This window comes from Lissotriton vulgaris, chromosome 4_1 (genome assembly GCF_964263255.1).
Source record: "Lissotriton vulgaris chromosome 4_1, aLisVul1.2, whole genome shotgun sequence".
Lineage (NCBI taxonomy): Eukaryota > Metazoa > Chordata > Amphibia > Caudata > Salamandridae > Lissotriton > Lissotriton vulgaris.
Window position 1 is genome coordinate 482137363 of NC_141691.1, and position 17160 is coordinate 482154522.

At 44.3% G+C, this 17160-nt stretch overlaps 1 protein-coding gene across 1 annotated transcript in view; it reads left to right on the forward strand.

The window, feature by feature from the left end:
* Positions 1 to 17160, forward strand: part of LOC147718869 (magnesium transporter NIPA2-like) — a 119740-nt gene that overhangs the window by 193 nt on the left and 102387 nt on the right. The window lies entirely within an intron of this gene.

Sequence of the window (17160 nt, forward strand, 5' to 3'; positions counted from 1 at the left end):
GCTTTACTTTTATTTACGACTGCAGCCAAGAAAGTGCCCGCGAATGGCCAATTGGAAGTGCTAAGCGACTACCGTGTTCTGTATTTTTTTCACTCGAGCTCCTTGCATGTGCTAGCAAGCATTGGCAAAGCCAATACGTCTCGCGTACTCCACGGGAGCTATTGCCTTTGTCAATGTGTTTAGCTATATTGTACAGCAGCGCAGCATGGTTGAAAGTAAAGTGAAAAAAACGCAATGACGCGGTTTGCGCTGACCGTGTCATAGTGTTTTTTTTTTTTTTTTAGCCATGCTGCCCTGATGTACAATATAACTAAAACAAACTGACAAAAGTAACACCTCCCGCGGCATAGACGAGACCTATTGACGAGTCCTATCACTACGAGTTCGTCGGTATGTGAGCAAGCATTTGCAGTGCAATAGGTCTCGCATTATTAAAGTTTGAGCTATTGGCTTGGCATTATTTAGCAATGCCAATAGCTCAAACTTTAATAATGCGAGACCTATTGCATTGCAAATGCTTGTTTACGTGCTGGTGGTGCCGCTCTCTGGCCATCTATCTAGATGGCTGTGGCGGGGCAGCATGAGTCTAATAGCAGTCTAATAGCAGCACCTAACTTTCCTGGTCTGCGTTGCGGTCTGCATGCCTGTTGCCGTGCTCCTTCTGTCCGCAATCACAACAAGGACACTAAGGAAGCCAAAACCTTGCAGACTTATGTTTTTATAAGTCTAGAGCTCCTTTTTTACTGACATCTCTGCTCAGAACACTAAGAAATTTGTTTGGCAGCCATAAGAGTATTAAAGTGCTGCAAACCATAACAACTTCTAAGAGCAACAACCTTAACTAACTTAAGAACAAGACAGAATGTTATGGTATTGGAAGATGAATTTTCATGTAATTAAAACCTTTTGCTCGTAATCAAAGAAAGACAGTAACATGCAAGGGCAGAGAGGAGTCAATTTAGGTCTGCCATGGGGAGGGATTAGATACTGGGAGTCCATGGGGCATTGAACACTAGGTGTAAAGGGTTTGTGGTTACTAGTTAACCGAGTGATAAAACACTACTTATGGGGAACAAACACAATGAGTGTTGGGTCATGGAATGCCGCCTCTCTCTCATTTGTGAGAGCTGGGAATGGGTATTATCCATGGAGTCCTATGAAACCTTTTTCCAAGGAGGTGGTGGTCCCATAGTTGAATCACTAGGACAAAGAAAGAGTGATCTGTGCATCTCTGTTTACAAAGCATATGGCTCTGCAGCAACACAAGAAAGACAGGCTGTAAAAGATGGTGTGGCGTTTATAGCTTCAATTTAGGTTGAAAACAAGTAGGGTTGATTCCTTTAATGGCAGCGGAGACCTGGTCACTAAGCCATAGGTCAAAAATGGAAAGAGCAGCAGTGTATTGTATTTTCTGCATTGTATCCAGAAGGTGGTCTGTAATACCGAGGTAAACATTACCTAATCTAACCATGAGGTCACAAAATACAAAAACTTTATGGAAGGGAATGTGAGAAGTTAGCCTGGATTATGATGTCCACTAGTTTTAGTGGGCACCTTGCACCAGTCTAATCGACCCTTATTGATGGCGGTTGTAAAGTCAACCTTATAGAAAGCTAACCTAGTGGTAGCATGGACCAGCAGTCATCAGGCTAAGACTTCAGAGAGCGTATTAAGCAAGTTGTTTTACCAATTATAATCCCTTGAGTAACAAATGAAAGGACACCACACAAGGTATATATCAAATATATATGTATTTATTCTAAACACAACCCCTCTGCACTCTTTATGAGGTCAGAGGTAAAAGTACAATACAAGTTACTCATTTAATATACGATAAGTTGCACAGTATACGTTATGCCCTAGGGCCTCACAAACCATATATTAAAATAGCGGTATAAGAACCACGAGAGAATTAGAAAGCAGGCCTGGGGCCTGTGGATTCACTGAGGCTACTCTAAGCAACCAAAGGTTAGGAAGTAGGAGGCCCACGGGAGACGCGTGCAGTGTCTAAAAACAGCCGCGGGTTACCATTGACTTTCTATGGGAAACGTAGAAGTTACAAATATACAATTTAAGGACACTTCCGGATGGACTGCGATGGAACCCTTTTAAACTAGGAGACTTTGAGAGCCAAGACCCACTGGAGCACCGGAGTACTCGTGTTACCTCACCCAGGGAAGCCGGGTGCATAGGTGTCTTTTCGTGTCGGGTTTCGTCGTCGTTTTCAATGGAGAGCTGCAAAGAAGTGCTGCAGGCGACCAGAGAAAAAGTGTCCGGGTGGATCAAAGCTCTGTAGAACCTGACAGCAGAAGGGACAGAGTCTGGGCCACTTGCCAGTGACCAGGGCGGCGATAGGCAGATGCCACCAGATGTCGGGTGATTTCAGGTGAAAAGGTGAAGTTTGTCTCTTCAGCCACGAGGAACACGAAGCGTCGATGACAACCAGGAGCTGAATTTGAGCTGTCCCACGAAGGATCTAGTTGACTCCGGTGTCGGTATCCAGACTGGACCCAACAAGCCTTGGCAAACACAACCCACGCAGGATGTCGAGATTGGCTTCGGAGCAGACCAGCAAGGCCTGAGGAACTTCTCCTTTGTAGGGAAGTTGGAGCAAGCCTGGAGCAACCAGGAAAGCAAATTAGATTAAAAAGAAAGTCTTCGGGGGGCTCACTAGCCAACGGACTAGGAACCGTGAAGACGCGTCGAGCTGAAATGCAAAAGCGGGGCCCATGGGTCACTTGCGGAGCGTGGGCCTCTGAGCTTCAGTGCAAATGGTACTCTGGTCTGGGGCTTCAAGCACCCCAATGCACAACTTTGAGTTACTTCGTGAAGTGAGTGCAGCTTGCAAAATGCAGGATGTCCAGGAGTTCCGGTCCCCTGTCTCTCGTGTCCGCCACGGGTCTCAGCTTCGCTGTGAGCAAAGGTCGGGTCAGAGATGTCTGGAAGTCCGTGTCCTGTGTCGCAGATTCTTCGGGATCCGGCGGGAGCCTCGAAAATGCAGACTGGCAACATTGCTGTTGGTGCCTGTTTGAACAGGATGGTCACTCCTTGACCACAAGGGAGATGTCTTCCGTCTTCCAGTCGAAATGAAATGTCGAAGGTCCAGGATTTATGATTCAAAGTTTCGTCCAGGGTAATCTAAAGTGACTGGGCTCCTATACTTATACTAAGTTTAGGGGCTGGACTACCCTTAAGGTCCCTCCTATGGGTGGACCTGGGAAGGGGGTGGTTACACACCTTTCCCTTTGTCCAGTTTCGTGCCAGAGCTGGGGCAGGGTGCCCCAGAAACCCGTTTGAACTGGGAAATGCATGGGGCACCTTGTGTGCCCCAGGCAGTGTCTGGAAAGCATTCACTGAATGCAGCCCTCCCTGCCCCAATACACAAAAGCCTGTCTGGGGAGGTGCTGGCACCTCCCTGGACAGGAAACCTATTGTACAGGCCTCCCCTGCCGGAGTTTCGTCCAGCAACAGGAGGTCATACTCGTGTCTGTGGCAGCAGCATCCATTTTGTGATGTTGAGGCTCTGTTTAACTTTAAATGGGTAAACCAGTGACTACATGTCTTCTCCCTCTAGACTGGTGAAATGCTACCCCCGCCGCCAAGACTGGCAGGGGGGTATTATTCCAAAGTGTTTTACACCTTACACAACATGTTTTGATAAAGCCAAACTAAAGTTAGCATTAACCGTGAGGATTATAATGCACTAAAGCGTATACGGTATGGCTATATCATAGAACAGCTATTAGGAGATGGTTCCGAAAGCTGCAGAGGGGCTCATGCTAGGGCACCCTCTCACATAAAACCAAGCACTCTACCTCCAGGATTGTCGAGGTCTGCCATAGGAATGACTTATAGGTGTATATGTGTCTATATGTATAAATAGATATAGGGATACTATATCTAAGTAAGGGGTGATTACACCACCTTACCCAGGCTGTGTGAACAGACCTGTGGTGTCACTTTGGAAGACAAACCAGGGATGGCACAATACAAGCTGCAACCCATGGTAGGCCTAGGGTGCACCTATGCCCTGGGTACCTATGGTACACTATTCAGGGGCTCACAAGGATCACCCAGTATGAATTTAGAGAGAGAACAGCTGGGCTGTGGGCCTGATTAGCAGGCCCACAGCCACACTAAATTCGAAAAACCAGAGAATCACAGCAAAAAAGTGGAGGTAACCATAGGAAGCAGACCCTACTCTCCTACACAACCACCCCCAAACCCAGGGACATTAAACTAACCTTGACCAGTTGAGTCTTCATGTTCTAAGTGGAAATATCTGGAGAGTCCATCTGCATTGGCATGGTTACTCCCAGGTCTGTGTTCCACCATAAAGTCCATGCCCTGTAGGGAAACGGACCACTTGAGCAATTTGGGATTTTCACCCTTCATCTGTTTTAGCCACAAGAGGGGCTTATGGTCTGTCTGAACTTTGAATTGAGTACCAACAAGTATGGCCTCAGCTTCTTCAGTGCCCAAACCACAGCACAGGCCTCCCTCTAAATAGCGGACCAACGTTTCTCTCTCAGGGTCCGCCTTCTGCTAATGAAAGCTACTGGCTGGTCTTAACCATCTTTATTCAATTGTGATAGCACATCCCCTACCCCCAACTCAGAAGCATCTGTTTGAATAATTAGTTCTTTGGAGTAGTCTGGACTTTGCAGAATTGGTGCAGTGCACATGGCCTGCTTTAGGTCATCAAATGCCTTTTGACTGCTGACTGTCCACTGAACTTTCTTAGGCATTTTCTTGGAAGTTAAGTCATTAAGGGGTGTCACTATGGAACCATACGCCTTGACAAATATCCTGTAATACCCAGTCAGGCCCAAGAAAGCTCTGACCTGAGTCTGGGTGGTTGGAGCAGTCCAGTCCATTATGGTCTGGATCTTGCTCTGCAATGGTTGAACCTGGCCTCCACCTACAAGGTGGCCCAGGTATACAACCTGACTCTGCCCTATCTGGCACTTGGTAGCCTTGATAGTTAGGCCTGCCTTTTGCAGGGCCTCCAAAACATTTTTCAGGTGGATCAGGTGATCTTCCCAAGTGGAGCTAAAGACAGCAATATCATCTAGATAAGCTGCACAGTAGTCATCCAGGCCTGAGAGGACTTGGTTCACCAACCTTTGAAATGTGGCAGGTGCATTTTTCAGACCAAAGGGCATTACCACAAATTGATAATGTCCACCAGGGGTTGAAAATGCTGTCTTTGCATCATCAGCTAGTCCCATCTGCCAGTAGCCAGCTGTCAGGTCAAATGTGCCCAAAAACTTGGCAGATGCCCATCTGTCTATGAGCTCATCTGCCCTGGGTATTGGATGGGCATCTGTCTTAGTGACAGCATTGAGAAAGCTGTAGTCCAGGCAAAACCTCATCTCTCTCTTACCATCTTGGGTGTGAGGTTTAGGCACAATGACTACTAGACTGGACCAAGGGCTCTCTGACGGTTAATTGACACCCAATTCCAACATCTTTGGACCTCTGTCCTGATACAGTCCATGACATGATCCGGTTGCCTGTAAATCTTACTTTTAACAGGCAGACTGTCCCCAGTGTCCACTTCATGAGTGCACCAGGTAGTCTGACTTGGAGTCAGAAAAAACATATGTCTGTTGGCCTGCAGAATTTGTCTGCAGTCCTTCTGCTGTTGGTCAGTGAGGCTGCCTGCCAAGGCTACACCATCAACTGAACCATCATCAGGGTTCTGAGAGCGCAGGTCTGGGAGAGGGTCACACTCTTCCTCCTGTCCTTCATCAGTAGCCATGAGCAAGCCCATTTCTGCCCTGTCAACATATGGTTTCAATCTGTTGACATGAAGCACCCTGTGGGGGCTCCTGGGAGTTCCAAGGTCAACCAAATAGGTGACTTCTCCTTTTTGCTCACCAATAGTGTGGGGTCCACTCCACTTGTCTCGGAGAGTTGCTGGGGCCACAGGCTCCAACAACCCACACTTTCTGTCCTGGCTGGTAGACAGTCAGCACAGCCTTTTGGTCATGCCAGGCCTTTTGCAATTCCTGACTTGCCTCAAGGTTTTTGGATGCCTTTTTCATGTGCTCTGCCATCCGGGAGCGGAGACCAAGTACATAGTCCACAATGTCTTGTTTGGGAAGTTTGAAAGGTAACTCCCATCCTTCCTTCACCAGACAAAGGTGTCCTCTTACAGGATGTCCAAACAAAAGTTCAAAAGGGCTGTAGCCAACCCCCTTCTGTGGGACTTCTCTATAAGCAAACAAAAGGCAGGGCAGCTGGATGTCCCATCTCCGCCTGAGCTTTTCAGGGAGACCCTTAATCATGCCCTTTAAGGTCTTGTTGAATCTTTCAACTAGACCATTGCATTGCGGGTGATAGGGTGTGGTGAAGTTATAGTTCACTCCACACTCCTTCCACATTGCAGTCAGGTATCCAGATATGAAGTTTGGACCTCTGTCTGAGACAACCTCCTTAGGGAAACCTACTCTTGAGAACTCCCAGGAGGGTTCTTGCCACAACAGGAGCTGTTGTGGTCCTAAGGGGAATAGCTTCTGGGTATCTGGTGGCATGATCCACTACCACCAGAATACATCTGTGCCCAGAGGCTGTTTGGGGATCCATTGGTCCAACAATGACAATCCAGGATTTATGTTTCAAAGTTTCATCCAGGGTAATCTAAAGTCCTAGTGACTGGGCTCCTTTATTTATACTAAGTTTAGGGGCTGGACTACCCTTAACTATGAAGCCTCCAATGCTGGCTCATATCTTAACCTGATCCACAAATTAAGACAGGCAGAAGCAGGTACCATGGAATTCCTAGTCTGAAACGAAATCAGTGTGAACAACCCGGGGGGGTCATTTGGCCGCCTCCTAAATGACTACATTCAACAAATGTCTGCTGCAGATCTCTGGGCTCTTAATCCAAGCCAGACTGTCTTCAAAAACACAATTAAAAAAGGTATAAGATTGAAATCCCTGAACATGGACAAAGCTCTGCTTATGAAACGCAGTCATGCCTGGGCAGTAGCCAACTCTTATAAACGATTATCCCCGGCCAATTACCTTTCGACAACATTTTCTTATCACCTAAAGCGATGCCTGATCGCCCTTAGACTGGGAGACTGGCGTTTCTTTCAAAATCTCCCAGCATGGCGTCGAAAAAGGGACGATCTAATGTGCAGAGGGTGTGGGGCAGCAAATGAAACTTTTTTGCACGTGCTTTGTACATGCCCTTTCTTTATTCTTCAACTTAGACGCCTACTCAGGCCAGAATGGAACAGGCTGGAGTTCGGACTTGTAGGCATGCCATTATTGCTGCTCTGTCCTTAGAGAACACTGTTTTAAATATAAAATTGGCCAAATTCGTTCAGCAAGTTTACAGTATTTTAGAAAAATTGGAAACGGCTAAGGCTTTGCTGACAACTGTGTAGAATGATATGTACTTTAACTTCATCTGCATTGTCCGGGAGTGTTAAATTTTAAATTGACACATTGCAGTAAGCACTAATAAGAAGGCCACATCTTTATTTTTTGTTTTTTTCATTTATTAATACTTTTAATCTGCAAAATTGTACTTAATGTGTTGGAAGAATCTTTTAAAGATATGTTTTTATATATCTAAATAAAGAAATTATTACTACCCTTAAAGTCCCTCCTATGGTTGGACCTGGGAAGGGGTGGTTACACCCCTTTCCCTTTGTCCAGTTTCGCGCCAGAGCTGGGGCAGAGTGCCCCAGCAACCAGTTTGAACTGGGAAATGCATGGAGCACCTTGTGTGCCCCAGGCAGTGTCTGGAAAGCATTCAATGAATGCAGCCCTCCCTGCCCCAATACACAAAAGCCTATCTGGGGAGGTGCTGGTACCTCCCTAGACAGGAAACCTATTGTCCAGGCCTCCCTTGCCAGAGTTTCATCCAGCAGCAGGAGGTCAGACTCGTGTCTGTGACAGCAGCATTCATTTTGTGATGCTGAGGCTCTGTTTAATTTTAACCGGGTAAACCAGTAACTACATGTCTTCTCCCTCTAGAAGGGTGGAATGCTACCCCCGCTGCCAGGACTGGCGGGGGGGGGGGGGGTGTAATATTATTCCAAAGTGTTTGACACCTTATACAACATGTTTTGATAAAGCCAAACCAAAGTTAGCATTAACCGCGAGGATTATAATGCACTTAAGAGTATATGGTATGGCTATATCATATAACAGTGAAAAACGGAACAGATCATTTGGTGGCACTATTTGAACAAATCAATCAGTATACACTTTACACCAGCAATAGCCCATGTAAAAGAAATGATCACTGGCATAAGATAATACACAATCAGTAAATTCTATAGATTTCTTTATTTTTTGATTTTTTTAAAAACACATTTTGAGTATTACAAATTCTAAAAACAGTACATTACAATTGCATTGAAAACATGTACATTATCATCACATTTGTATCTATATTTCATTAGATAATATTAAAAACAGGTTATAAAAATTGTTTCTAAAAAATATATAATCAAAGATAAAGGAGAGAGACAAACAACAGACAATTCCTATTTGTCATATATGAACACATCAGGGAACCTAATTTTTAAGAAACTAATCCTAGACACACTCAAAATATCGTGTCTACAGAAAAGGCTCTATCCCTTGATTGTGTAAATCTGGGCGTCAACGCGTTTCGATGGTTTTAGTTTTAATAGACCATCTTTTTCAAGACAAATTTGATACGTCTCTCGTATGACAGGCACTGGATGGTTGCCACTTTCAAAGGAATCCTGCAGGTAAACATATTTATATAAATATTGTGTAAAGAAAGAACATATTAACCTATCTAGTACATTACCATTCTTTTTTTATACATAATTTATAAACAGTCTAATACAATTTGAAACATTTATGACACAACCGTAACTAGGGTCGTATTCTAAATCCGAATAGATGCTTACTAAGGCATAGAATTAAGAGGAGCTCTTAACGTTAATCCGGTGTTCTTCTGGAATTAGAGACACAAGTGTAAAGTAAAAACTTTGAATATCCCATTTTGTAGATTAAACTATATAGATAAGGAGTAAGAAAGGGGCCTGTTTGAATTGACGATCAATAGATGTGAAAAGCAATCAAAGAATACTAAGATTTTAAAGTAACTCCTGAGTAAATAACAGCATAGGAGAAACAGATTTTAAATAAAGAATGGCGATCTAATATCAGCATATTTCCTTACAGAAATTATCCTTATGACTGAAAAGGAAAGATATGAAAGGTGGAACAAGTATAATGCAAATGAATAATATGATCTAAGGTAAATAAATGAAATCACCAAAACCTGCAAGATTGATCCCAACAAAATGATCCCTATAATGGGAGGGAGTAGGTGGCTAAGGCGCATGTAGATATGTGCACCAAAAAAACATGACCTAATGGTAAGAGGGAAGTTAGTACCAAGAGCCCATATATGAGAAATGATAATGGGATTCCAATAATAGAATGAATGGATAGCAATGTGATAACAATAAGATTGATACAAATTGTATTAGACTGTTTATAAATTATGTATAATTTGTATACAAATGATGAGGGTCTAGTATTAAAAAAAGAATGGTAATGTACTAGATAGGTTAATATGTTCTTTCTTTATACAATATTTATATAAATATGTTTACCTGCAGGATTCCTTTGAAAGTGGCAACCATCCAGTGCCTGACATACGAGAGACGTATCAAATTTGTCTTGAAAAAGATGGTCTATTAAAACTAAAACCATCGAAACGCGTCGACGCCCAGATTTACACAATCAAGGGATAGAGCCTTTTCTGTAGACACGATATTTTGAGTGTGTCTAGGATTAGTTTCTTAAAAATTAGGTTCCCTGATGTGTTCATATATGACAAATAGGAATTGTCTATTGTTTGTCTCTCTCCTTTTTCTTTGATTATATATTTTTTAGAAACCATTTTTATAACCTGTTTTTAATATTGTCTAATGAAATATAGATACAAATGTGATGATAATGTACATGTTTTCAATGCAATTGTAATGTACTGTTTTTAGAATTTGTAATACTCACAATGTGTTTTTAAAAAAATCAAAAAATAAAGAAATCTATAGAATTTACTGATTGTGTATTATCTTATGCCAGCGATCATTTCTTTTACATGGACTAATACTGGTGTAAAGTCTATACTGACTGATTTGTTCAATTAGTGCCACCAAGGGATCTCTTCCTTTTTTCACTGTTTATTAGTACTCTAATCCCCTGGTGTGTTAAGGGTCTCTCTCAAACTATTATTCTATATCATAGAACAGCTATAAGGAGATGGTTCCGAAAGCTGCAGAGGGGCTCAGCTCATGCTAGGGCACACTCTCACATAAAACCAAGCACTCTACCTCCAGGATTGTTGAGGTCTGCCGTAGGAGTTACTTATAGGTGTATATGTGTCTATATGTATATATAGATATAGGGATACTATATCTAAGTAAGGGGTGATTACACCACCTTACCCAGGCTGTGTGAACAGACCTGTGGTATCAGTTTGGAATGCAAACCAGGGGTTGCACAATACATGCTGCAGCCCCTGGTGCACCTACGGTGCACCTATGCCATGTGTACCTATGGTACACTATACAGGGACTCACAGGGGTGACCCAGTAACCAATCTGGCATGTACCTAAAGTACATGGTATCAATTTAGAGAGAGAACAGCTGGGCTGTGGGCCTGATTAGCAGGTCCACAGCCACACTAAAGTCGGAAAACCAGAGAATCACAGCAACAAAGGTGGGGTAACCATAGGAAGCAGACCCTACTCTCCTACAAGGAAACAACTCATTTGAAACTATTTTAAAATTAAGCCAATTTCAGCTGTATTATTGATTCAAGTGGCATCAAAAACTTGTGGATCTACTTAAACTACTAGACTCTTGACTAAATGTAAAAAAGCTTGAACATGGATCAAGCCTCTCTGTAAGCCAAGACACGCTGTTCCCCACGGACAGGGTAACCAGTTTTGTCCCAGTGAGCTTGAGCTTCTTTGCTGCCTTCCTTTGGGCAATTCCTTTATTCCAGTTGGGGACATTTTGTCTTTACTTCAGTGACTTTAGCTTCAGCTTAAAAAGACTTTACATCCTTTTAGTGTAAAACTACAACAATGTTCCATAGCCAATCAATTCAAGCAAGGATATCAGATAAAGAGAACAAAAACAATTGCACTGATTCTTGTAGGAAACCAATATCGAAAGGCAACACAACGGGAGGATAATAGTGGTATTCACATCAAACTGAGTCAGTTTTACAAACACTGTCGAGTTTTCAGGACAGATGTCGCAGAGTCCCAGATGTAAAAATACACCCGTGGCCGGGTAAAAGACATTGGGTATCACATTCAAGAAACACACCTGTTTGGCTATAGGATATGAGGTTTACAGAGACCATTATTAAGGCAGTGGAATATGTGTCATATCTAACAACGTGTAACTGCAAAGGACACTTCACGTTTGAAACTTGGCCAGGACAGTCAATACTGGGTATCGTGTTTAAAGCAGCATCTATGTCAGAGGAAAGGATACTTACTGGCTGTCGCATATCTATGTGGCTAGTGTTTAATGACTTGCTTGACGACCAGAGTTGTGGACTTACTGTGTTTATTGCTGCACCTAGGAGAGAAGCTGCAACAAAGAGGAGTTGGGGTAGGGATATGTATTTGAGCAGGACTATTGATGGGTAGAGTTAGTGAGAAAGAGAGCCTATGCGCGCCGGCTGTGGTTTTTGGGGTGTTTTTGCCTCATGTGTGCATGGAAAAGAAAGCTCAACCTGTGTCGCCACTTGCGTGAAGCTGCGCATACGCAATGTTTGAGAAACGTGTGACAATATACACAGCCCTACAACCCTAGCTAGGACATATAACCATCACATTGCATCACAATTAACCCTCTGCCAGTACAGAAATGCCAGATGTCACATTTAGCCGGCTAGTGGTGTTCAAGGTAATGGAGGTGTACGGGATCAGGTGTAGTGGAGGCAGCAGGGAGTGAGTCGGACTCCTGGAATAGTGATTTTAAGGATGGCTTTATTTTTAAGTAGGCTCTTCGTCGTCTGTTAGTGTCTTAACCGGGCAAACTCGTCCGGTTCCGTCTTTACGCCTCTGGGGAATGCGGGTTCCAGGGTGCTTCTGCCGCGCCGGGTATGTGGGCCCGCCAGTCCTCTGAATCTGCGATGGTTGTCGGGCGAGGGTATCCTCCCGGGTCAAGGATGCAGCAGAAAGAAAAGGAAAAGAAGCAATCGGTCTGAGGTTCCTCGCAATGCTCTTAGGGGCCGGGGAAGTGAGGGACACCAAGTGCTGTAGTGAGTTCCACACACACGCTCGATCCTGTGCCTACTGTGCTCGTGAGGGAAGGGGTCGTGGAGACTGTACACTATTTACACTGGCTTTCTACACGTTCGGTTGGCCACTGCATGCAACCCAGCCCGCCACTTTGTCCCGTATCTTTGTGAACCACGCTCCTCCCGCGGGAACGTGGCGGGGCGAATCGCCGGTCCGTTGGCCTCCTGGCTTGCAGTCCACAGCTGGGCTCGTCAGTATCTCTTCCCCGCAGTACTCCGTCTCCGATTCAGCTATCCGGTCTCTCGCGCCTTCTCCTCCTCGGGAAACGCCGTCCCACGACTTCCTGGTCATGCCTCCTTTTGGCTCCGTTACGAACCATGGGGGCGGAGCCTCGTCCTCTTCGACGTGGGAATTAAAGGGCCCGTGTACCTTCTGTTCTGCATCTCCCCACTGGGCGTCATTGTCCGTCCGGGGCCAGTCCTCCGGCCGGGAGGTGGCAGGCTGTGTTTCGGAGACAGAGAAGGGGTGTAAGGGGGGGGGGAACAGCCGACCACCAGTCCATATCAGCATCAATGTCCATACAGTGGCGCCCTGCCCCGTGACAGGAGGGTACATTTAATACTGTCTTGAAGGCACAGGAAACTGTGTCAAACACAGCACCCCTCTTAGGTTTGAGATCATTTATCAGTCGTATCATATAGAAGGACGCCAGGTGCTGCATTCAACAGCCCTCTGGGGAAAGAAGACACCAGGAACCATATGTAACAGTTCTGCAAGGGAAGGAGACGCTGGTGGGCATATTCATCAACATACCGGTCTGGATAGAAGACAAACCTATTTCTCCCTTTCCCGACTTGTCAGGAAACAGGATGACAGGCTAAAGTATTATAAGTGTTCCATGGAGGTGAAACAGAGAGTGTGCCGGAGGAGGCGGGTCGTAGACCTCACTTTTATACCTGGCACTTTGGCATCACCATAACTGTAACTGCTCATTTTCATTCTCGCGCCTTACCTGCCAACTGCCTCCGCAGCAGCAGCTCTGACTGAGGCTCGGTCATGCTTCACTCAGAAAAGGGAAAGCGGGCGGGCTTTGCATGTGTAATTTATGGCCTGCCCGTGCTCAGACAATGCCTCTGAGAGAGAGTAAGTGGTAAGTCTACGTGGGCCCCTCACACCACCTTAACCCCACTCGCTGACTCCAGGCCACCGCCGGCAACAGCGCAGGTGCACTCGGGCTTGCTAAAATCCATTCTGAGAAACACGGCTCTTCCAGACTAGGGCCTCCCCGCTTACGTAACTAGGAAGGCTCAGGCGCACGGCCGTGTTGGTGAGGTCACATAAGCGGAAAAAACATATTGAGATTTTTTTTGAATATGTATGGGACATCTTAAGGTTGGCTCCACGCGGCGTCAACAGCCATGTTGTAGTTTCTTCTAACTTAGAAGGCTCGCTATTGAAACGTCCCCTTACTCACAGTGCCATCTTTAGAATCACTGAAAATGGTATCGCAAGCAGCTTTCCTGCAAAGGGGCTATTTACCGCGGACATCTTTGAAACATCATAACATATTTTATTTTGAAAGCTAGAGAAGTGCACTAGCCAGAATGCAGCTGTAAGGGGAGTGACACATATGCCTTGTTATGCTATGACTTTTTTCTAAATGTTCATATCCCACATGCCTGCCAAATACTTATCTCTCTTAGCACTTTGGTGGAGACATTGCGTTTGTGGGTTGTTCTTAGAGTGGGTTGCAAAGTAATGCTAAAGTAATACAAGTGTAAAAAAAAAAAAAAAAAAAAACCTAAAAACAAACACGCCCGCGAGTGGTGCGCGCGTGCGCGCCACAGCGAAACATGTGGTTTCAATTATTGCGCCCGTGTCTGGGCACGATAATTGAAACCACATTGCCGGCGGTGCTCGTAACAGACACCAATAGGCCATGGGCGGAGCAATGCGCCCGCCTTTGGCCAATTGTGTGCTGTTTTTATTAAAAAGACGCACGCAAAGTCCAATAACGTGGGCCGAAAGGAAAAGCACACGCTCGTGCGTGTGCTATTTTTTTTACCTTCGTTTAAAACCCCCTTCTACAGGTCTCTCGCTGCGCGAGCTATGCTGCGCATTGCAACGCTAGGAGCAAGACCTAAAATGCGTTCATGTGTCTTGCAAACCTCGCCACAGTCCCTTTTCCAATCATGCTTCTTCAAAGCAGATAGATGATATGTATACATGCATCCTCTGATCTTTATCTGACTCTCCAACAAATTCTTGGCCTCGCCTTCCCTTGACTTGTTACACTGCAATGTCAATTGTGCTAAAGACCGTCTGCTTTACATTAAGCTGCTTGGGTTTAGGGTGCTTAATGACCCACAGCAACCTTGATACCTTGTTCAGTACGTAACAATGACTTTCCCCAGAGTTAACAACAGAGGTCAACACATTGCTCGTCGTTAAGCACAGCATATATAATGCAGTTGGTGCCTTAATCATAGTTCCAGTAACCATATGTCCTGTGTGACCATCACCACAATACTGACATCGAGCCAACTTTAAAACCCTCAGAGTTTGCCTAATAAGTTGTGCCCTCACTGCCAACTTCGTATTCAGTTACCCAAGCTTCAAAGCATTTACAGATGCTTTTGTGCAGATTTTTGCAGCCTCCTTTACCACCCATCACCAATAGCGTCTTTGGGAATTTCAAGCTTTCAGGTCATTTTATCACCAAATTATGAAAGAAGCCTTTCTGCTTATCCAAGCTCCAATAGAACCCATCTCTCATTATAGCCTTTCAGTCTCACCTAATAACATCACCCCCAATAACTTATAAGGCACTACTGCTGTTCTACTCTGTCTGACTTGCAAAGTCCCATATGCCATCTTGATGATTGGGCCGACGATTATAAATTCCATCCATATTTGGATCTAAAAAACTCCTTTTCATAACCAACAATACGAACTTACTTTAAAAAATTATGATATCCCATTACAGCAGTTTCAGCCAGTTGTCCCTGACTAACAAGAGAGAGCCTCTGCTTCGGGGATACAGCACTGCCCCACAACACATCACTGATTTCCTCCTCTCACCCCATGCACACATACTGTGTGATCAACCTTCCATTTCCTGGTATCCTCGGTAGCTCAGAAAAATGGGGTACACATCAACTTCTCATTCTGTTCTCAGTGCCATAAATCTGCCAAAGATTAATGCAACCTGGACTTCATGACATACAGGGCCAGTGTGTACATACATTTTCAACCTATCAATGAGAATGAATTACTCTTCAAAGTGAACCATCACTCCATCTGTCCGTCTGGCTTACATACTTTGCCACACTACTTTAGTGCGCCACAAAATTGATCCCCCTAACATCAATTTCCTGGTATGTTAAGGGTTTAGGTAACTCCATTAAAGTGGGCTTAAATCCTGCTCATTGGTTGATATTGGTTACCTTTAATGTCACTCATATGTTGGCTTCTTATTCATTGCCTTGCTTTGGTGCAGTTAATGAAGGCATTATTTAAATAGCATTATTTTAATTCATCGTTAAATTCCTTTAGGTTGCAGACTTGCCCTATCTGGGAATACATTGCATTTCCAGTGTTCATTAAACAGCACATAGGCTCCACATTTGGTGTGTGGCCATTCACCAGGGGCACGTGAAGTAACAGTAGATGTTGTAGCACCAGGATAATGTGCTGCATGGCTAAATATTTATAAGGTCCCCAAGGCGAGACCAATTGGCTATGCCAATGCTTGTTTAATTATGTAGCCATTGCAAGGTAATGTTTCCAGCTGCACTCCATCCCTGGTGCCCAGATTTGAGAGCTCATTGTGCATCATGGTGAGAGAAGCATACGGATAGAGGTAAGGAGTGGGCGATGTAGAAAGGGAGACTGATGGAGCCAGAAGGCAGATGCCCTGACAGTGAAACAAGTGGACAGCAAAAGATGGGAAAGGAGAGAAAGCAGTGGAAATAAGGGTGAGAATGGAGCTAGAAAAATTACTGAAAGGAAGTTTAGGACATCCGAGGAACAGATAGGCAAAATCCTATCCAATCACTGGTTCAAGTATTTTTTTTGGTTTTCCTTTGCATTTTAGTACGTAGAGTTTTGCATTTAATTTTCAAATATTAGAATGCAAAGAAAACCGGGCTGGATGAGCTACTTGCTCCTCACATAGAGCAATTTTGTATCTCCAGCAGAAGACTTTGGGAAGGAGAGTAAGAAGGTTGGAGAGAAAGGGAAGGAAATTTAAGGAAGAGGCAGCAATAATAAGAGCGGGAAAGTGATGGAGATAAAGCAGGACAAGGAGAGTAAAGGAGGAAAAAAGAGAGATGTAGAAAAAGAGGGAGTAATGAATACATAGAGGGAAGGGTGACAGAATACCAAAATGGGACTAGGTAGAGGAAATGTACAGAAAAATACAAGAGTTACAGCTGACACAGGATAACGTAAATATTTTAGGAAAGATGATGGGAGGGACGAGGGAGGACGTAAAAATGGAAAACCTGAGGGTCTGGATGGGAAATAATACAGATTGGGCAAACAAAGCTAAGGTATTTCTTCGTACCGCGTTGTTATACCTTTGGGTCTGCTTTATACAACTCTCTAAATAAAGTAAAATAAAATGAAGGAAAACGAAGGCTATGGACAGTGTAAAGGATATGGAGCACAAGGAGATGGAATGAAATTAGACAACTTGGTATGGAAGGTTAAAGATAGAGGAATAGAGTCATGAAGGGAAGAAAGTAAATAGAAGGGCATATATGGCACAAAGGAAGGAATTTTATTTCAGAATACCATCCAGAAAAATATTGTGCTACAGAAATATCATAGTCAGAATATCAACTGGCAAAATATACTCCAGGTACGTATATATAGGTAATTA